This window comes from Chiloscyllium punctatum, chromosome 44, assembly GCF_047496795.1.
Source record: "Chiloscyllium punctatum isolate Juve2018m chromosome 44, sChiPun1.3, whole genome shotgun sequence".
In the NCBI taxonomy this organism is placed as follows: Eukaryota; Metazoa; Chordata; class Chondrichthyes; order Orectolobiformes; family Hemiscylliidae; genus Chiloscyllium; species Chiloscyllium punctatum.
Genome location: NC_092782.1, coordinates 43,127,328 through 43,151,767, shown reverse-complemented (window position 1 = coordinate 43,151,767; position 24,440 = coordinate 43,127,328). Strand labels below are relative to the sequence as shown.

General features: G+C 43.6%; 1 protein-coding gene across 2 annotated transcripts in view; it reads right to left on the bottom strand.

Annotated features, from left to right (window-relative positions):
* Nucleotides 1-21,552, bottom strand: part of LOC140466930 (hematopoietic lineage cell-specific protein-like) — a 76,863-nt gene extending 55,311 nt beyond the window's left edge. Inside the window, exon 1 of one of the 2 annotated variants that reach the window (XM_072562785.1) lies at nt 21,531-21,552. The gene's annotated coding sequence lies outside the window, so the exon portion shown is untranslated. Of the gene's footprint in view, nt 1-19,839; nt 19,915-21,530 lie in introns of those variants that run through there. The other variant, XM_072562786.1, reaches the window with a different exon arrangement.
* Between the last annotated feature and the right edge of the window lie 2,888 nt (nt 21,553-24,440).

Here is a 24,440-nt window from a genome sequence, read left to right as displayed (position 1 = left end):
TGAATAAACAATGTATCTGTACAGTTACACAGTGAGTGATCATACCCTGAATAAACAGTGTATCTGTACAGTTACACAGTGAGCGGCCATACCCTGAATAAACAGTGTATCTGTACAGTTACACAGTGAGTGACCATACCCTGAATAAACAGTGTATCTGTACAGTTACACAGTGAGTGATCATACCCTGAATAAACAGTGTATCTGCACAGTTACACAGTGAGTATCCATACCCTGAATAAACAGTGTATCTGTACAGTTACACAGTGAGTGACCATACCCTGAATAAAGAGTGTATCTGTACAGTTACACAGTGAGTGACCATACCCTGAACAGTGTATCTGCACAGTTACACAGTGAGTATCCATACCCTGAATAAACAGTGTATCTGCACAGTTACACAGTGAGTGACCATACCCTGAATAAACAGTGTATCTGCACAGTTACACAGTGAGTGACCATACCTTGAATAAACAATGTATCTGTACAGTTACACAGTGAGTGATCATACCCTGAATAAACAGTGTATCTGTACAGTTACACAGTGAGTATCCATACCCTGAATAAACAGTGCATCTGTACAGTTACACAGTGAGTATCCATACCCTGAATAAACAGTGTATCTGCACAGTTACTCAGTGAGCGATCATACCCGGAATAAACATTGTGTCCGTACAGTTACACAGTGAGTGACCATACCCTGTACAGTGTATCTGCACAGTTCCACAGTGAGTGACCATACCCTGAATAAACAGTGTATCTGCACAGTTACACAGTGAGCGACCATACCCTGAATAAACAGTGTATCTGTACAGTTACACAGTGAGTGACCGTACCCTGAATAAACAGTGTATCTGTACAGTTTCACAGTCAGTGATCATACCCTGAATAAACAGTGTATCTGCACAGTTACACAGTGAGTGACCATACCCTGAACAGTGTATCTGCACAGTTACACAGTGAGTGACCATATGCTGAATAAACAATGTATCTGCACAGTTACACAGTGAGTGATCATACCCTGAATAAACAGTGTATCTGCACAGTTACACAGTGAGTGACCATACCCTGAATAAACAGTGTATCTGTACAGTTACACAGTGAGTGACCGTACCCTGAATAAACAGTGTATCTGCACAGTTACACAGTGAGTGACCATACCTTGAATAAACAATGTATCTGTACAGTTACACAGTGAGTGATCATACCCTGAATAAACAGTGTATCTGTACAGTTACACAGTGAGCGGCCATACCCTGAATAAACAGTGTATCTGTACAGTTACACAGTGAGTGACCATACCCTGAATAAACAGTGTATCTGTACAGTTACACAGTGAGTGATCATACCCTGAATAAACAGTGTATCTGCACAGTTACACAGTGAGTATCCATACCCTGAATAAACAGTGTATCTGTACAGTTACACAGTGAGTATCCATACCCTGAATAAACAGTGTATCTGCACAGTTACTCAGTGAGCGATCATACCCAGAATAAACATTGTATCCGTACAGTTACACAGTGAGTGACCATACCCTGTACAGTGTATCTGCACAGTTCCACAGTGAGTGACCATACCCTGAATAAACAGTGTATCTGCACAGTTACACAGTGAGCGACCATACCCTGAATAAACAGTGTATCTGTACAGTTACACAGGGAGTGACCGTACCCTGAATAAACAGTGTATCTGCACAGTTACACAGTGAGTGACCATACCCTGAATAAACAGTGTATCTGCACAGTTACACAGTGAGTATCCATACCCTGAATAAACAGTGTATCTGTACAGTTACACAGTGAGTGACCGTACCCTGAATAAACAGTGTATCTGTACAGTTACACAGTGAGTGACCATACCTTGAATAAACAATGTATCTGTACAGTTACACAGTGAGTGACCATACCCTGAATAAACAGTGTATCTGTACAGTTACACAGTGAGTGACCATACCCTGAATAAACAGTGTATCTGCACAGTTACACAGTGAGAGACCATACCCTGAACAGTGTATCTGCACAGTTACACAGTGAGTATCCATACCCTGAATAAACAGTGTATCTGCACAGTTACACAGTGAGTGACCATACCCTGAACAGTGTATCTGCACAGTTACACAGTGAGTGACCATATGCTGAATAAACAATGTATCTGCACAATTACACAGTGAGTGACCATGCCCTGAATAAACAGTGTATCTGCAAAGTTACACAGTGAGTGACCATACCCTGAATAAACAGTGTATCTGCACAGTTACACAGTGAGTGACCATACCCTGAATAAACAGTGTATCTGTACAGTTTTACAGTCAGTGATCATACCCTGAATAAACAGTGTATCTGCACAGTTACACAGTGAGTGACCATACCCTGAACAGTGTATCTGCACAGTTACACAGTGAGTGACCATATGCTGAATAAACAATGTATCTGCACAATTACACAGTGAGTGACCATGCCCTGAATAAACAGTGTATCTGCACAGTTACACAGTGAGTGACCATACCCTGAATAAACAGTGTATCTGCACAGTTACACAGTGAGTGACCATACCCTGAATAAACAGTGTATCTGTACAGTTTTACAGTCAGTGATCATACCCTGAATAAACAGTGTATCTGCACAGTTACACAGTGAGTGACCATACCCTGAATAAACAGTGTATCTGCACAGTTCCACAGTGAGTGATCATACCCTGAATAAACAGTGTATCTGCACAGTTACACAGTGAGTATCCATACCCTGAATAAACAGTGTATCTGTACAGTTACACAGTGAGTGATCATACCCTGAATAAACAGTGTATCTGTACAGTTACACAGTGAGCGGCCATACCCTGAATAAACAGTGTATCTGTAGTTACACAGTGAGTGATCATACCCTGAATAAACAGTGTATCTGTACAGTTACACAGTGAGTATCCATACCCTGAATAAACAGTGTATCTGCACAGTTACTCAGTGAGCGACCATACCCTGAATAAACAGTGTATCTGTACAGTTACACAGTGAGTATCCATACCCTGAATAAACAGTGTATCTGTCCAGTTACACAGTGAGTGACCATACCCTGAATAAACAGTGTATCTGCACAGTTACACAGTGAGTGACCATACCCTGAATAAACAGTGTATCTGGCCAGTTACACAGTGAGTGACCATACCCTGAATAAACAGTGTATCTGTCCAGTTACACAGTGAGTGACCATACCCTGAATAAACAGTGTATCTGTCCAGTTACACAGTGAGTATCCATACCCTGAATAAACAGTGTATCTGTACAGTTACACAGTGAGTGACCATACCTTGAATAAACAATGTATCTGTACAGTTACACAGTGAGTGACCATACCCAGAATAAACAGTGTATCTGTACAGTTACACAGTGAGTGACCATACCCTGAATAAACAGTGTATCTGCACAGTTACACAGTGAGAGACCATACCCTGAACAGTGTATCTGCACAGTTACACAGTGAGTATCCATACCCTGAATAAACAGTGTATCTGCACAGTTACACAGTGAGTTTCCATACCCTGAATAAACAGTGTATCTGCACAGTTACACAGTGAGTGACCATACCCTGAATAAACAGTGTATCTGCACAGTTACACAGTGAGTGACCGTACCCTGAATAAACAGTGTATCTGCACAGTTACACAGTGAGTGACCGTACCCTGAATAAACAGTGTATCTGCACAGTTACACAGTGAGTGACCATACCCTGAATAAACAGTGTATCTGCACAGTTACACAGTGAGTATCCATATCCTGAATAAACAGTGTATCTGTACAGTTACACAGTGAGTGACCATACCCTGAATAAACAGTGTATCTGTACAGTTACACAGTGAGTGACCATACCCTGAACAGTGTATCTGCACAGTTACACAGTGAGTATCCATACCCTGAATAAACAGTGTATCTGCACAGTTACACAGTGAGTGACCATACCCTGAATAAACAGTGTATCTGCACAGTTACACAGTGAGTGACCATACCTTGAATAAACAATGTATCTGTACAGTTACACAGTGAGTGATCATACCCTGAATAAACAGTGTATCTGTACAGTTACACAGTGAGCGGCCATACCCTGAATAAACAGTGTATCTGTACAGTTACACAGTGAGTGACCATACCCTGAATAAACAGTGTATCTGTACAGTTACACAGTGAGTGATCATACCCTGAATAAACAGTGTATCTGCACAGTTACACAGTGAGTATCCATACCCTGAATAAACAGTGTATCTGCACAGTTACACAGTGAGTGACCATACCCTGAACAGTGTATCTGCACAGTTACACAGTGAGTGACCATATGCTGAATAAACAATGTATCTGCACAATTACACAGTGAGTGACCATGCCCTGAATAAACAGTGTATCTGCAAAGTTACACAGTGAGTGACCATACCCTGAATAAACAGTGTATCTGCACAGTTACACAGTGAGTGACCATACCCTGAATAAACAGTGTATCTGTACAGTTTCACAGTCAGTGATCATACCCTGAATAAACAGTGTATCTGCACAGTTACACAGTGAGTGACCATACCCTGAACAGTGTATCTGCACAGTTACACAGTGAGTGACCATATGCTGAATAAACAATGTATCTGCACAATTACACAGTGAGTGACCATGCCCTGAATAAACAGTGTATCTGCACAGTTACACAGTGAGTGACCATACCCTGAATAAACAGTGTATCTGCACAGTTACACAGTGAGTGACCATACCCTGAATAAACAGTGTATCTGTACAGTTTTACAGTCAGTGATCATACCCTGAATAAACAGTGTATCTGCACAGTTACACAGTGAGTGACCATACCCTGAACAGTGTATCTGCACAGTTACACAGTGAGTGACCATATGCTGAATAAACAATGTATCTGCACAGTTACACAGTGAGTGATCATACCCTGAATAAACAGTGTATCTGCACAGTTACACAGTGAGTGACCATACCCTGAATAAACAGTGTATCTGCACAGTTACACAGTGAGTGACCATACCCTGAATAAACACTGTATCTGTACAGTTACACAGTGAGTGATCATACCCTGAATAAACAGTGTATCTGCACAGTTACACAGTGAGTGACCATACCCTGAATAAACAGTGTATCTGCACAGTTCCACAGTGAGTGATCATACCCTGAATAAACAGTGTATCTGCACAGTTACACAGTGAGTATCCATACCCTGAATAAACAGTGTATCTGTACAGTTACACAGTGAGTGATCATACCCTGAATAAACAGTGTATCTGTACAGTTACACAGTGAGCGGCCATACCCTGAATAAACAGTGTATCTGTAGTTACACAGTGAGTGATCATACCCTGAATAAACAGTGTATCTGTACAGTTACACAGTGAGTATCCATACCCTGAATAAACAGTGTATCTGCACAGTTACTCAGTGAGCGACCATACCCTGAATAAACAGTGTATCTGTACAGTTACACAGTGAGTATCCATACCCTGAATAAACAGTGTATCTGTCCAGTTACACAGTGAGTGACCATACCCTGAATAAACAGTGTATCTGCACAGTTACACAGTGAGTGACCATACCCTGAATAAACAGTGTATCTGGCCAGTTACACAGTGAGTGACCATACCCTGAATAAACAGTGTATCTGTCCAGTTACACAGTGAGTGACCATACCCTGAATAAACAGTGTATCTGTCCAGTTACACAGTGAGTATCCATACCCTGAATAAACAGTGTATCTGTACAGTTACACAGTGAGTGACCATACCTTGAATAAACAATGTATCTGTACAGTTACACAGTGAGTGACCATACCCTGAATAAACAGTGTATCTGTACAGTTACACAGTGAGTGACCATACCCTGAATAAACAGTGTATCTGCACAGTTACACAGTGAGAGACCATACCCTGAACAGTGTATCTGCACAGTTACACAGTGAGTATCCATACCCTGAATAAACAGTGTATCTGCACAGTTACACAGTGAGTTTCCATACCCTGAATAAACAGTGTATCTGCACAGTTACACAGTGAGTGACCATACCCTGAATAAACAGTGTATCTGCACAGTTACACAGTGAGTGACCGTACCCTGAATAAACAGTGTATCTGCACAGTTACACAGTGAGTGACCGTACCCTGAATAAACAGTGTATCTGCACAGTTACACAGTGAGTGACCATACCCTGAATAAACAGTGTATCTGCACAGTTACACAGTGAGTATCCATATCCTGAATAAACAGTGTATCTGTACAGTTACACAGTGAGTGACCATACCCTGAATAAACAGTGTATCTGTACAGTTACACAGTGAGTGACCATACCCTGAACAGTGTATCTGCACAGTTACACAGTGAGTATCCATACCCTGAATAAACAGTGTATCTGCACAGTTACACAGTGAGTGACCATACCCTGAATAAACAGTGTATCTGCACAGTTACACAGTGAGTGACCATACCTTGAATAAACAATGTATCTGTACAGTTACACAGTGAGTGATCATACCCTGAATAAACAGTGTATCTGTACAGTTACACAGTGAGCGGCCATACCCTGAATAAACAGTGTATCTGTACAGTTACACAGTGAGTGACCATACCCTGAATAAACAGTGTATCTGTACAGTTACACAGTGAGTGATCATACCCTGAATAAACAGTGTATCTGCACAGTTACACAGTGAGTATCCATACCCTGAATAAACAGTGTATCTGTACAGTTACACAGTGAGTATCCATACCCTGAATAAACAGTGTATCTGCACAGTTACTCAGTGAGCGATCATACCCAGAATAAACATTGTATCCGTACAGTTACACAGTGAGTGACCATACCCTGTACAGTGTATCTGCACAGTTCCACAGTGAGTGACCATACCCTGAATAAACAGTGTATCTGCACAGTTACACAGTGAGCGACCATACCCTGAATAAACAGTGTGTCTGTACAGTTACACAGGGAGTGACCGTACCCTGAATAAACAGTGTATCTGCACAGTTACACAGTGAGTGACCATACCCTGAATAAACAGTGTATCTGCACAGTTACACAGTGAGTATCCATACCCTGAATAAACAGTGTATCTGTACAGTTACACAGTGAGTGACCGTACCCTGAATAAACAGTGTATCTGCACAGTTACTCAGTGAGTGACCACACCCTGAATAAACAGTGTATCTGCACAGTTCCACAGTGAGTGATCATACCCTGAATAAACAGTGTATCTGCACAGTTACACAGTGAGTATCCATACCCTGAATAAACAGTGTATCTGCACAGTTACACAGTGAGTGACCATACCCTGAATAAACAGTGTATCTGTACAGTTTCACAGTCAGTGATCATACCCTGAATAAACAGTGTATCTGCACAGTTACACAGTGAGTGACCATACCCTGAACAGTGTATCTGCACAGTTACACAGTGAGTGACCATATGCTGAATAAACAATGTATCTGCACAATTACACAGTGAGTGACCATGCCCTGAATAAACAGTGTATCTGCACAGTTACACAGTGAGTGACCATACCCTGAATAAACAGTGTATCTGCACAGTTACACAGTGAGTGACCATACCCTGAATAAACAGTGTATCTGTACAGTTTTACAGTCAGTGATCATACCCTGAATAAACAGTGTATCTGCACAGTTACACAGTGAGTGACCATACCCTGAACAGTGTATCTGCACAGTTACACAGTGAGTGACCATATGCTGAATAAACAATGTATCTGCACAGTTACACAGTGAGTGATCATACCCTGAATAAACAGTGTATCTGCACAGTTACACAGTGAGTGACCATACCCTGAATAAACAGTGTATCTGCACAGTTACACAGTGAGTGACCATACCCTGAATAAACACTGTATCTGTACAGTTACACAGTGAGTGATCATACCCTGAATAAACAGTGTATCTGCACAGTTACACAGTGAGTGACCATACCCTGAATAAACAGTGTATCTGCACAGTTCCACAGTGAGTGATCATACCCTGAATAAACAGTGTATCTGCACAGTTACACAGTGAGTATCCATACCCTGAATAAACAGTGTATCTGTACAGTTACACAGTGAGTGATCATACCCTGAATAAACAGTGTATCTGTACAGTTACACAGTGAGCGGCCATACCCTGAATAAACAGTGTATCTGTAGTTACACAGTGAGTGATCATACCCTGAATAAACAGTGTATCTGTACAGTTACACAGTGAGTATCCATACCCTGAATAAACAGTGTATCTGCACAGTTACTCAGTGAGCGACCATACCCTGAATAAACAGTGTATCTGTACAGTTACACAGTGAGTATCCATACCCTGAATAAACAGTGTATCTGTCCAGTTACACAGTGAGTGACCATACCCTGAATAAACAGTGTATCTGCACAGTTACACAGTGAGTGACCATACCCTGAATAAACAGTGTATCTGGCCAGTTACACAGTGAGTGACCATACCCTGAATAAACAGTGTATCTGTCCAGTTACACAGTGAGTGACCATACCCTGAATAAACAGTGTATCTGTCCAGTTACACAGTGAGTATCCATACCCTGAATAAACAGTGTATCTGTACAGTTACACAGTGAGTGACCATACCTTGAATAAACAATGTATCTGTACAGTTACACAGTGAGTGACCATACCCTGAATAAACAGTGTATCTGTACAGTTACACAGTGAGTGACCATACCCTGAATAAACAGTGTATCTGCACAGTTACACAGTGAGAGACCATACCCTGAACAGTGTATCTGCACAGTTACACAGTGAGTATCCATACCCTGAATAAACAGTGTATCTGCACAGTTACACAGTGAGTTTCCATACCCTGAATAAACAGTGTATCTGCACAGTTACACAGTGAGTGACCATACCCTGAATAAACAGTGTATCTGCACAGTTACACAGTGAGTGACCGTACCCTGAATAAACAGTGTATCTGCACAGTTACACAGTGAGTGACCGTACCCTGAATAAACAGTGTATCTGCACAGTTACACAGTGAGTGACCATACCCTGAATAAACAGTGTATCTGCACAGTTACACAGTGAGTATCCATATCCTGAATAAACAGTGTATCTGTACAGTTACACAGTGAGTGACCATACCCTGAATAAACAGTGTATCTGTACAGTTACACAGTGAGTGACCATACCCTGAACAGTGTATCTGCACAGTTACACAGTGAGTATCCATACCCTGAATAAACAGTGTATCTGCACAGTTACACAGTGAGTGACCATACCCTGAATAAACAGTGTATCTGCACAGTTACACAGTGAGTGACCATACCTTGAATAAACAATGTATCTGTACAGTTACACAGTGAGTGATCATACCCTGAATAAACAGTGTATCTGTACAGTTACACAGTGAGCGGCCATACCCTGAATAAACAGTGTATCTGTACAGTTACACAGTGAGTGACCATACCCTGAATAAACAGTGTATCTGTACAGTTACACAGTGAGTGATCATACCCTGAATAAACAGTGTATCTGCACAGTTACACAGTGAGTATCCATACCCTGAATAAACAGTGTATCTGTACAGTTACACAGTGAGTATCCATACCCTGAATAAACAGTGTATCTGCACAGTTACTCAGTGAGCGATCATACCCAGAATAAACATTGTATCCGTACAGTTACACAGTGAGTGACCATACCCTGTACAGTGTATCTGCACAGTTCCACAGTGAGTGACCATACCCTGAATAAACAGTGTATCTGCACAGTTACACAGTGAGCGACCATACCCTGAATAAACAGTGTATCTGTACAGTTACACAGGGAGTGACCGTACCCTGAATAAACAGTGTATCTGCACAGTTACACAGTGAGTGACCATACCCTGAATAAACAGTGTATCTGCACAGTTACACAGTGAGTATCCATACCCTGAATAAACAGTGTATCTGTACAGTTACACAGTGAGTGACCGTACCCTGAATAAACAGTGTATCTGCACAGTTACTCAGTGAGTGACCACACCCTGAATAAACAGTGTATCTGCACAGTTACACAGTGAGCGACCATACCCTGAATAAACAGTGTATCTGTACAGTTACACAGTGAGTGACCATACCCTGAATAAACAATGTATCTGCACAGTTACTCAGTGAGTGACCATACCCTGAATAAACAGTGTATCTGTACAGTTACTCAGTGAGCGATCATACCCGGAATAAACAGTGTATCTGCACAGTTACACAGTGAGTGACCATACCCTGAATAAACACTGTATCTGTACAGTTACACAGTGAGTGACCATACCTTGAATAAACAATGTATCTGTACAGTTACACAGTGAGCGGCCATACCCTGAATAAACAGTGTATCTGCACAGTTACACAGTGAGTGATCATACCCTGAATAAACAGTGTATCTGTACAGTTACACAGTGAGCGGCCATACCCTGAATAAACAGTGTATCTGTACAGTTACACAGTGAGTGACCATACCCAGAATAAACAGTGTATCTGTAGTTACACAGTGAGTGATCATACCCTGAATAAACAGTGTATCTGCACAGTTACACCATGAGTGACCATACCCTGAATAAACAGGGTATCTGCACAGTTACACAGTGAGTGAACATACCCTGAATAAACAGTGTATCTGCACAGTTACACAGTGAGTATCCATACCCTGAATAAACAGTGTATCTGTACAGTTACACAGTGAGTGACCATACCCTGAATAAACAGTGTATCTGTACAGTTACACCATGAGTGACCATACCCTGAATAAACAGGGTATCTGCACAGTTACACAGTGAGTGACCATACCCTGAATAAACAGTGTATCTGCACAGTTACACAGTGAGTATCCATACCCTGAATAAACAGTGTATCTGTACAGTTACACAGTGAGTGACCATACCCTGAACACTGTATCTGCACAGTTACACAGTGAGTATCCATACCCTGAATAAACAGTGTATCTGTACAGTTACACAGTGAGTGACCATACCCTGAACAGGGTATCTGTCCAGTTACACAGTCAGTATCTATACCCTGAATAAACAGTGTATCTGTCCAGTTACACAGTGAGTATCCATACCCTGAATAAACAGTGTATCTGTCCAGTTACACAGTGAGTGACCATACCCTGAATAAACAGTGTATCTGCACAGTTACACAGTGAGTGACCGTACCCTGAATAAACAGTGTATATGCACAGTTACACAGTGAGTGACCATACCCTGAATAAACAGTGTATCTGCACAGTTACACAGTGAGTGACCATACCCTGAATAAACAGTGTATCTGCACAGTTACACAGTGAGTGACCATACCCTGAATAAACAGTGTATCTGCACAGTTACACAGTGAGTGACCATACCCTGAACAGTGTATCTGCACAGTTACACAGTGAGTGACCGTACCCTGAATAAACAGTATATCTGCACAGTTACACAGTGAGTGACCGTACCCTGAATAAACAGTGTATCTGCACAGTTACACAGTGAGTGACCATACCCTGAATAAACAGTGTATCTGTACAGTTACACTGTGAGTGACCATACCCTGAATAAACAGTGTAACTGTACAGTTACACAGTGAGTGACCATATGCTGAATAAACAATGTATCTGCACAGTTACACAGTGGGTGACCATACCCTGAATAAACAGTGTATCTGCACAGTTACACAGTGAGTGACCATACCCTGAATAAACAGTGTATCTGTACAGTTTCACAGTCAGTGATCATACCCTGAATAAACAGTGTATCTGCACAGTTACACAGTGAGTGACCATACCCTGAATAAACAGTGTATCTGCACAGTTACACAGTGAGTATCCATACCCTGAATAAACAGTGTATCTGCACAGTTACACAGTGAGTGACCATACCCTGAATAAACAGTGTATCTGTACAGTTTCACAGTCAGTGATCATACCCTGAATAAACAGTGTATCTGCACAGTTACACAGTGAGTGACCATACCCTGAACAGTGTATCTGCACAGTTACACAGTGAGTGACCATATGCTGAATAAACAATGTATCTGCACAATTACACAGTGAGTGACCATGCCCTGAATAAACAGTGTATCTGCACAGTTACACAGTGAGTGACCATACCCTGAATAAACAGTGTATCTGCACAGTTACACAGTGAGTGACCATACCCTGAATAAACAGTGTATCTGTACAGTTTTACAGTCAGTGATCATACCCTGAATAAACAGTGTATCTGCACAGTTACACAGTGAGTGACCATACCCTGAACAGTGTATCTGCACAGTTACACAGTGAGTGACCATATGCTGAATAAACAATGTATCTGCACAGTTACACAGTGAGTGATCATACCCTGAATAAACAGTGTATCTGCACAGTTACACAGTGAGTGACCATACCCTGAATAAACAGTGTATCTGCACAGTTACACAGTGAGTGACCATACCCTGAATAAACACTGTATCTGTACAGTTACACAGTGAGTGATCATACCCTGAATAAACAGTGTATCTGCACAGTTACACAGTGAGTGACCATACCCTGAATAAACAGTGTATCTGCACAGTTCCACAGTGAGTGATCATACCCTGAATAAACAGTGTATCTGCACAGTTACACAGTGAGTATCCATACCCTGAATAAACAGTGTATCTGTACAGTTACACAGTGAGTGATCATACCCTGAATAAACAGTGTATCTGTACAGTTACACAGTGAGCGGCCATACCCTGAATAAACAGTGTATCTGTAGTTACACAGTGAGTGATCATACCCTGAATAAACAGTGTATCTGCACAGTTACACAGTGAGTGACCATACCCTGAATAAACAGTGTATCTGTACAGTTACACAGTGAGTGACCGTACCCTGAATAAACAGTGTATCTGCACAGTTACACACATGGTGATCATACCCTGAATAAACAGTGTATCTGTAGTTACACAGTGAGTGATCATACCCTGAATAAACAGGGTATCTGCACAGTTACACAGTGAGTGACCATACCCTGAATAAACAGTGTATCTGCACAGTTACACAGTGAGTATCCATACCCTGAATAAACAGTGTATCTGTACAGTTACACAGTGAGTGACCATATGCTGAATAAACAATGTATCTGCACAGTTACACAGTGGGTGACCATACCCTGAATAAACAGTGTATCTGCACAGTTACACAGTGAGTGACCATACCCTGAATAAACAGTGTATCTGTACAGTTTCACAGTCAGTGATCATACCCTGAATAAACAGTGTATCTGCACAGTTACACAGTGAGTGACCATACCCTGAACAGTGTATCTGCACAGTTACACAGTGAGTGACCATATGCTGAATAAACAATGTATCTGCACAGTTACACAGTGAGTGATCATACCCTGAATAAACAGTGTATCTGCACAGTTACACAGTGAGTGACCATACCCTGAATAAACAGTGTATCTGCACAGTTACACAGTGAGTGACCATACCCTGAATAAACAGTGTATCTGCACAGTTCCACAGTGAGCGGCCATACCCTGAATAAACAGTGTATCTGCACAGTTACACAGTGAGTGATCATACCCTGAATAAACAGTGTATCTGCACAGTTACACAGTGAGTGACCATACCCTGAATAAACAGTGTATCTGTACAGTTACACAGTGAGTGACCGTACCCTGAATAAACAGTGTATCTGCACAGTTACACAGTGAGTGACCATACCCTGAATAAACAGTGTATCTGCACAGTTACACAGTGAGTATCCATACCCTGAATAAACAGTGTATCTGTACAGTTACACAGTGAGTGATCATACCCTGAATAAACAGTGTATCTGCACAGTTACACAGTGAGTGACCATACCCTGAATAAACAGTGTATCTGCACAGTTACACAGTGAGTGACCATACCCTGAATAAACAGTGTATCTGTACAGTTTCACAGTCAGTGATCATACCCTGAATAAACAGTGTATCTGCACAGTTACACAGTGAGTGACCATACCCTGAACAGTGTATCTGCACAGTTACACAGTGAGTGACCATATGCTGAATAAACAATGTATCTGCACAGTTACACAGTGAGTGATCATACCCTGAATAAACAGTGTATCTGCACAGTTACACAGTGAGTGACCATACCCTGAATAAACAGTGTATCTGTACAGTTACACAGTGAGTGACCATACCCTGAATAAACAGTGTATCTGCACAGTTACACAGTGAGTGACCATACCCTGAATAAACACTGTATCTGTACAGTTACACAGTGAGTGATCATACCCTGAATAAACAGTGTATCTGCACAGTTACACAGTGAGTGACCATACCCTGAATAAACAGTGTATCTGCACAGTTCCACAGTGAGTGACCGTACCCTGAATAAAAAATGTATCTGCACAGTTACACAGTGAGTGACTGTAGCCTGAATTAACAGCGTACCTGTACACTTACACAGTTAGTGATCATACCCTGAATAAACAGTGTATCTGTAGAGTTACACAGTGAGTGACCAAACCCTGAATAAACAGTGCATCTGCCCAGTTGTGCAGTGAGTCAACTCTGCGTATGTTTGCCATTGTCTTCCCTGAATTTACAAATATTAATATCACGAGTAGCTCTGAAGAGCTCACCTTTTCTTCCTCCAACACTGCACAACCCCTTCTAGTCTTCCATCCTCCCAGAATACATCACTGTATCCTCGATTAATCGCACCATCTCCAAGTTGCTCTTCCTGCGTTTGTCTAATGAAGGCTGTTTTCTCCTGCGCACCCTCACCCTCACATAGAAATGTAACACCCCCCCCCGCCCAACCATGGCAACACCTCAATACATATACACTATGGAAATCCTGCCCACCCCAGTCTTCCCTTCACTGTACAAGAATGAACACGACTTCACCTAACTGCAGAAACTCTCATAATATTCAAGCAGTATTTAGATATTCACTTGTGTTGACATTGCCTGCAGGTCTCTGAACCAAAAGGCAGAAGATGGCATTCGTGTAGTCAGATCTTTTCTGACCAGCATGGATACAGTGGGCCAAATGTCTTCCTCCTATCATGGAAACATATGACATGCAGTTGTCCTCTTTGCAGTTCTCCTCTGCGAGTAATGCTTTCTGTTTCACAGTTCATTTGATATATCTTTTTGTTGTTCTGAGCCTCAGGTCTTGTCACGTTCAGACTTCTTCTCTTGTATCTCTGTGCAAAAACTGAACTGAGTGAAACTAAATGTTCTGCCATTGGTTCATTGCTGAACTCCAAACTGCACTTTGAGCTTTCAGTGAAAACTCCCAGCCCATCAGAATTGTTAACTCTTCCTCAAATGTGCAACTTACCTTAAAATGGAACAGCCTTAAAAATTAAACATCATTCAGCAGCAGGGCCTGTGACTCATACAGGCCATATCCTGCTCGATATACTGAGCAGTGTAAACGGAAACAGCCTTTCCAGTTTATTATCAAGTAGGCAAGAAGTTACCTACTTGATTAATTAACCTATTTTATTTCCTCATTCTGCATCGTTAATCAAAGTTTAACAATAGCTTCTTAAACTGATAGGAAGAGGAACCGTTTACTGTCCATGTTACACAAAATGAGAAGTTGATTAACCCAGGACAGAGAAAAATCCAGTTACAAATCAATTTGTTTATTTAGTCATTCAATTTTCCTCCTGTATATGGACATTGCTGCCCATTCCTAACTGCCTTTAACAAGGTGGTGATGGGGGCCAACTTGAACCATTAGAGTCTACCTGGTGATGGTGCACCCATAGGTGCTGTTGGGCTGGAATGTCAATAAGACAGTTGGATGATGGACTACAGGAACTGCCAGATCTTGTTATTCATTAACACTCGGCTTCTCAGGGTCATGCCAGAAAAACAGATGATTTTCTCATGTTCGAATTTTACGACAAAAGGACCATCCCCCAAAGTGTCCAGATTGAAAACACACCCAAAAGAAAATCTGGTCAGAAAGCTCTTTATTTTCTCAACAATCAGTGAAAGGCCTAACTTTATAAGCCTCTTTCTAAAGATATAATACTGTTAATACCCCAATGAATCTGCATTTCAATTGTTCCATTGATTTTATATCCTTGCTATAATGCAATGTCTAAAACAGGCACTCACAAAACAGTTGGAGATCTGTTGTTCTATAGTATAATTCCCCCAATTAGATTACAGCCATTAACTTGATTCTGAGCGTCTGTCATTCTACTAATAAATTACCCAAATGCCTGATTAGATTTTAGCTTGCATCTCAAACTTGACTATCTGCTACTTTGTAGATATGTAAGCACTGAGATTCCAGCGTCTACCTCCCTCGCTGGGTACCTGTTTTCACTGCAGTTGACCAGCCCCCACCAGGATGACCCATGGATCCTTCACTGAATGGACACTCAATCAGTCCCCATCCATGACCACCCTTTCCTGCCTGGATTAGCTTGCTCTCACATTGAACAACTTCTCCTTTGATTCAACTCATTTCCTCCAAATCAAAAATGTGGCTCTAGGAATCAGTATGGGTGAAGGGTGTCTTTTCTTTGAATTGGTTGAACACTCCTTGTCCCAGTCATAGAGTCATACAGCATGGAAACAGATCCTCTGGTCTGACCATGCTGACCATAATCTTAAACTAAACTAGTCCCACCTTGCTCCAGATCCATCCAAACATTTCTTATTCATGAGCTTATTCAAATGACTTTCAAATGTTGTAGCTGTATCCACATCCACCACTTCCTCTGGAAGTCATTCCACACATGAACCACTCATCTAAAAAGTTGTCTCCTGCATCTTTTTAAAATCTTCTCCTCTTACCTTAAAAATATACCCCCTAATCTTGAAATCACTAACCCTAGGAAAAAGACACCTGTCATTCACCTTATCCATGCCCCTCATGATTTTATAAACCTCTATAAGGTCACCTCTCAGCCTCCTACACTTCAATGAGAAAAGTCCCAGCCTATCCAGCTTCTTCTTATGACTCAAACCCTCCATTCCTGGCAACATTCAGGTAAACCTCTTTTGAACCATCTCCAGCTTAATAATATCCTTCCTATAACAGGGCGACCAGAACTGAACACAGTACTCCAGAAAAGGTCTCACCAGCCTCCTGTACAACCACAATACAATGCTTAAAAATGTGTTACTGGAAAAGCGCAGCAGGTCAGGCAGCATCCAAGGAACTGGAGAATTGACGTTTCGGGCATAAGCCCTTCTTCAGGAATGCTTATGCCCGAAACGTCGATTCTCCTTCTCCTTGGATGCTGCCTGACCTGCTGCTCTTTTCCAGCCACACATTTTTAAGCTCTGATCTCCAGCATCTGCAGTCCTCAGTTTCTCCAACCACAACACAATGTCCAGCCTCCCACACTGTAATGTCTGAGCAATGAAGGCAAGCGTGCTGAATGCCTTCTTAACCACTCTATTTACATGTGACACATACTTCGAAGTGTATGTGCCTGAACCCCTAGGATTCTCTGTTCTACAACATTACCAAAGCCTGAATTTTAATTTGTAAGTCTGACTCAGCTGCCTTTCCACATCTCCTTTCCCAGTCCACTGATAACTGTATGGGCGCCAATTCCTGCTCTCCCCTACAACTGAGAATTTCACCAACCTTGTTTCCAATTTTCACCCTTTTTTCATCACCTGACTTTATATCGGACTCTTCCCTTTCATTCCTTACCATTCTGTCCCCATTTCCAGGAATAGGTTCTCAGATAATATTCAATACAAGCACAGAAAGTCCCATTGCTGCCTTGATCAAACTACCTACCATTTCATTTCCGGTGAGGACTCAGTTCCATTTTCCCAGATTCTCCATCTCCATTATATTAACTCCAATAATGCAACCTTCTGAGCCACAGCTTCTAACAAGTTTTCCTCTTTCCTCCACTGAGGGTATCTCCTGTGGTGGACAGGCCTTCAACCATGCACTTGCTGCATGTCTGTTGCCATCCACCTCCCCTCTCTTCCAGGATAAGTGACAGGGTTCCTTTTGTCCTCATCGGGCTCTTTATTTAACGGTGGCTCAGTGGTTAGCACTGCTGCCTCACAGCACCAGGGACCTAGGTTCAATTCCCGCCTTGGGCAACTGACTGTGTGGAGTTTGCACGTTCTCCCCATGTCTGCGTGGGTTTCCTCCGGGTGCTCTGGTTTCCTCCCACAGTCCAAAGATGTGCAGGTCAGGTGAATTGGCCATGCAAAATTGCCTGTAGTGTTCGGTGCATTAGTCAGAGGGAAATGGGTCCGGGTGAGTTACTCTTTGGAGGGTCAGTGTGGACTTGTGGGACCGAAGGGCCTGTTTCCACACTGTAGGGAATCTAATCTAATCTATATCACCTCCTGTCATTTTCACCCACTCCAGCACAACATCCCTCCTCTTTCAGTATTCCAAAGAGACGGTTCACTCTGTAATATCCTAGTCCACTCCTCCGTTCCCCCCAACACCCCATTCCCTTCCCACTGCACCATTGCTTTCTCACAATGCAATTTCTTCCACAATGGGGATTCCAATGTCCGCTGGATGGATTGCTTCCACTCAGCCTACAAGCATGACCCCTCTCTCCTCATTCCTTAAGAAGGGCTCATACCCGAAACGTCGATTCTCCTGGTCCTTGGATGCTGCCTGACCTGCTGCGCTTTTCCAGCAACATATTTTCAGCTTACACCTGAAACATCAACTTGTCCACCTCCTGATGCTGCCTGACCTGCTGCCTGTCTACCCAGGCTATTGGTTGCCTGCTGTTTTAACTCTCTTCTTATTTCCACTGAACCCCCTGGGTTTGACAATCCAACACCTGGAGAAATTCCAGGTCCTGGCCTCATTTCTTGAGTGGCTCAACCAACACAATTTTGAAGTTTCAAATGCCCGGATGGGGCCAGTGGTGAGTTTGGCGACCAACCAGTAGCAACTGAGCATTACCAGCAGGTGGGAATGGTCTGTGAAGCAGACAGCAGCCATGATGGAGGACTGGGATTAACTTGTCAGATACAGCAGGCAGCTTCTCACAAGGCCCATCCACCTCAATGTGATTGACACCATCCGAACGGTCAAATTCTGGGGAATGCGCCTGAACTGACACATATTCCTCTGGTTTTGGTGATTTTCATTGAAAAGAATTCCCCTTCTCCCTGCTTGCGGTCTCACATCCCTGGACTGTTGCGGTTTGCTGAATGCTCATGTGAAAATTACAGTGCGGTCTCTCCCAGCTGGTGAACCACACCTTCAGAGAATCCAACGGGCCGTGAATTGGTGCTGACCAAGGATCCCTGTTCCCAGTCTCTCCTGTTTCCCACTTTGAAAAATGGAGTGCATCCCGGGACATGAGGATCCAGGCATGATTGCCCCAGAACAATGATCTTTAAACTTCCCTCACACCCATTCCCTACCTTATGAGCAACAGAAGGGGAGCTGCTGAATGGATGGCAGTGGGACGGGCATGGCCAAGGGCACTGGGGATGCCAGAGTGGCTGAGGAAAGTCAGCATTTTCCTTTCAGATCTTCACCAACTGCAATCTGCTTCATTCACCCGAGGGACCTGTAACTGAGCTGATAGATCATCCAGACCCCTCCATTAGGTTGGAACTCACTCACAGGTATCCCATTATTCCAGGTAAATATTCCGGAGAGAGATCAGGGGTCCCAGGAAGGTATCCCTACACCGCCTGCCTCTCCGAGATGGGCTTGAAGCCGTGAAGTTTAATAGAGAGCCGGGTTTGAAGGGAGGTGTCTGTTAAAAGTGACCCTGCCATGTCTCTCTCTCTCTCTCTCTCTGATTAATGATTAACACAGCACTTCCAGGGGGGCGCTTGGAAAGTTACCCGAAAGTTTGGGAAAGTTCAGGAAACTTTCTTACCTGCTGGATGGGTGGGGGAATCTATCGGTCCCGGGATTGTTCGCTTCGGTTCTTGCGAAGAGGCTTGGCTGGGGACCGCGGGGACGCGCGTAGTTTTAAACCAGGAAGGGACACCCTGCGTGTGCGCGCACAGTGCAGTTGTCAGCCAGAAGTGGAAAGCTGTACATTTCAGAGTGGGGACTAGAGAGAGTCAGCAGCTCACCGGCCTGAAGCAGTCACTCTGTTTATTTTTTTTTGTCCCTGCACCCAAAATGTCAGACCTGCTGTGTTTCTCCAGCACTGTGTGGTTTTAATTCAGGTTCCCAGCAGGTACAGGTTGGTTTGTTATTAAATACAGAAAAGGTCTGCTTGGATAAGAGATGGGCAGCAATGGCGGGGGCAGTGTTTGCCCTGCCCAGGCCTGGTGAACAATTCCACAGGACAGGCCAGTTCACCACATACTGCTCCTGGAGAAGGGGAGGGAGCTGATGGTCTGCCGTCCCGAACCCTGGACTGCAATTGGAACTGTCCCCCTTCAGAATCACTGGGATCACAACCAATAGTCCAGGCTCAGGGCAGATCCTCAGACCAGGATCCAGAATAGATCAGCTTCCTGACCTGGGATTGGATCCAGAACTGGATCAGCTCCCTGACCTGGGACTGAATCCAAGCTCCAAATCCAAACTGTGGCTATAGCCCCCTCATGACCCACTCCTGGACCATGGCTTGAGGAAGCCTAGACCAGCCAGTGGACATGGAACTGGGGCGTGTAGACACCACCACACACTCGCCTCAATTGTATCAGCAGGATCCAGGTGTTCAGCACTCATTGGGAACTCAGGCTAACAATGTCAGATATGAGCAACCCTCTGACTGATGGACCGAATGGCCTACACCTGCTCCTACTCTTATGGACTGAGTGACTTACTCCCGGCCACCCCCAGCCACCCACTATGGTCTTAGAAGTAACACAGGGCCAAAGAAACAGCTCTCTACTGCCTACTGGTGGCCAATAATCCAGTCACTGCAGGTGATCGCGGATGAGGTAACTCCATTCTCCGGCATCTCCAGCTCACTTCATCAAACAGGCATTCACACGCTGTAAAGAGAGTTTGACCACTTGGATTATCCAAGTTAGCCCTCCTACAGCCAGCAATGACATCATAGCATCCTTTCTACCACATACCATCTGGAAACCCACTGCTCCACGATGAAGGGGCCAGGGGGATCACGTATCACACTATTTTATCTATTCCCCCAATTCCGTGGTTGGCTTCCAATCATCCAGTCGCTGTAAACTTCAGTTGTTCCCAAACTCTGATGTCTGTGTATCCCAGCTCAGTGACTGACATTCAACCGGAAACTTGCTGCCTACTGATCGATATAAGCTTTTGTTTCTCCAGCTTTCTGATTCGACTCACATTGTTCAAATCCATCTATCAGCCCTGAAATGGTTTGAGGTCTGTGCTCCTGCAGCTCTGACCTCTTGTGCATCTGCAGTTTTCATTATGCTGGTAGCAGTGGCCATGCTTTCATCGACACCAGCTCAAAGTTCTGGAATTCCTTCCTCAAACCATACTGCCTTCCTCTCCTTTAAGATGCTCCTCAAAAATCTATTTCTTTCACTAAAGTTTTGGTCTCCTGCCTTAATACCTCCTTATATGGCTCTGTCAAATCTAGATCACTACTACAGAGTGCAGAGGGTGTCTTACTTCTCAAGAGAAGCTGGAAGGAGAACATCCATTCCTTTTCAGTTATCATGACGCACATTGCCATCGTCAAAATAAGCACACAACATGTATCCTGGCAGGGACAAGCCAAGACAGGTTGAATACTTCCCGTCTGACACTCCCTCACCCCAGTGCTCAGGTATGTAGCCTGATGCTGCAGGCCAGTCACACACAACAGGATTGCTATACAGGACTACCACCGCCTGCACAGAGCCCACTGTGAGGAAGGAACCACAGACTGTATCCAAGGGAGCATGAGGGCAAGGCAAAGTGTGAAGGAGAAGGTATCAGGAAGAAGGGACAGGAGCATCTTTAATGTTCATTCATGGGATGTGCGCTTTGCCAGCAATTTTTACCTGTTTCAAATTGCTTTTAAATCATGGTGAGCTTCCTTAGCGAACTACTGTAGTCCAGTTGCTGTAGGGTGACCCACAATGCCATTGTGAAGGGGGTTCCAGGATTTTGACCCCACAACACTTAAAAACGGTGATATAGTTTCATGTCAGGATAGTGAGTAGCTTGAGGCAAACTTGCAGCTTATCCAGTTCCCATTACCTATAAGAACATAAGAAATAGTCACAGGACATTCACTACCACCCCCCTCCCCCACTCCCCCACCAAGCCAACTGCACCATTCTATAAGATGATGGCTGCTCTGCCCCGGCCCTCAACACCCCTTTCATGTCAGCCCCTTAAGGCCCTGAATTTCCCAATATCTCAATATCTATCTATTTCCTCTTTAAATGCTTTGTAACCTTAAACTTCACAACATCTGGGGGTAAAGAATTCCAAATAATCACTACCTTGAGAGAAGGAATTCTTTTGCATCTTAGGTTTAGATTGAATTGAATCTATTGTCCCGTGTACCAAGGGCACAGAGAAAAGCTTTGTCTTATGACCAATACAGGCAGATCACAGAGCTACATGGCATAGATAATAAATAGTAGGTAAACAGCAGCAAAAACAAAGACACAGGTACAAGCGAATATTATGAATTTGTCAGTCCATTCAGTATTCTAACAGTAGGGTAGAAACTGTTGCAAAACTGGCTGGCGCATGTGTTTAGGCTTCTGTACCTTCTCCCCGATGGTAGAAGTTTAGAAAAACATTGCCAGGGTGGGATGGATCTTTGAGAATGCTGGTGGCCTTTCCTTGACAGTGGTCCTGGCAGATGGATTTTATAGATGGGAAGTTGGCCTTTGTGATTGTCCGGGCTGAGTTCACCACTCTCTGTAACTGTCTCCAATCTTGAATGGTACAGTTGCCATACCAGGTAGTGACAGATCCAGACAGAATGCTCTCGATGGCGCACCTATAAATGTTGGCAAGGGTATTCGCCGTCATGTCAAATTTCCTCAGCTGCCTGAGGAAGAAGAGATGTTGTTGGGCCTTTGTAACCACTGCGACCACATGAAGAGTCTAAGAAAACTTGGTGTGGATGACCACTCCCAGGAGCTTGACACTGTCCAATCGTTCCACCTCTGTGCTATTAATGTGTAGAGGGGGCATGAGTAATATCCTGCTGAAAGTCAATAATGAGTTCCTTGGTTTTGCCAGCATTGAGAGCTAGGTTGTTCTTAGATTAGATTAGATTACTTAGTGTGGAAACAGGCCCTTCGGCCCAACAAGTCCACACCGCCCCGCCGAAGCGTAACCCACCCATACCCCTACATCTAACACTACGGGCAATTTAGCATGGCCAATTCACCTGACCTGCACATCTTTGGACTGTGGGAGGAAACCGGAGCACCCGGAGGAAACCCACGCTGACACGGGGAGAACGTGCAAACTCCACACAGACAGTCGCCTGAGGCGGGAATTGAACCCAGGTCTCTGGCGCTGTGAGGCAGCAGTGCTAACCACTATGCCACCGTGCCGCCCAATTTCTCAGTGCCCCATTTTTCCAGGTCTTCCACCTCCTGTCTGTTTTGTTGCCATCTGAGATTCGACCGACTATGATGGTGTCATCAGCGAGCTTGTAAATGGCATTAGTCTGGTATTTGGTGACGCAGTCCTGGGTATACAGTGAGTACAGTAGGGGGCTGAGTACGCACCCCAGGGGGGCTCCAGTGTTGAGTATTAGTGAGGTTGAAATATTGTCCCCAAACTTCACTGATAATGGCCTGTGGGTCAGGACACTGAGGACCCAGTTGCAGAGAGTGGGGCTTAGTCCGAGACTTCGTAATCAGTCTCGAGGGGATAATAGCGTTGAAGGCTGAACTGTAGTCAATGAGTAGGAGACCTTGGTGTCAAGTTGTTCTAGGGAGGAGTGAAGGGCAAGTGATATGGCATCTGGTGTGGATCTGTTGGTCTGATAAGCAAATTGGAGTGGGTCCAGAGTAGTGGGGAGGCTGGAGTTGATTAAGGCCATGACCACCGAAGTTAGGGCCACACATGAGCCTTCTTAGACACAGGGATAATGTTGGCCCCTCTTGAAACAGGCAGGGAGAGTGGCCTGCCGCAGGGACAGGTTCAGGATATCCGAGAAGACCTCTGCCAGTTGATCTGAGTGCACGGTCTGGTATTCCATCTGGTCCCATCACTTTCCTTGGATTTACATGACGGAAAACTGACCTGACCTCGGATGTACTGACTGTTGGGAGAGGTTCGTCAGGAATGAATGTCCTCTTCCTTCTGTAAATATGTTCCCTTGTTCAAGATTACCCCACTGGTTTAAAAATAAATCAGCATCTCTCATGTCAAATCTATCAGAACCTTGAATGATTCAATCATGTCACCTTCATTTTTTAACACCTTAATGAATAAACGCCTGCGTTTCATCATTATTGAAAAGTCAATCCTTTTGTTCCATAAATCAGCCAAGTCAATCTCTTTTGAACAATTTCCAGTATCTTACATATGGGGAACAAAAGTGCATCAATACTCCAACAC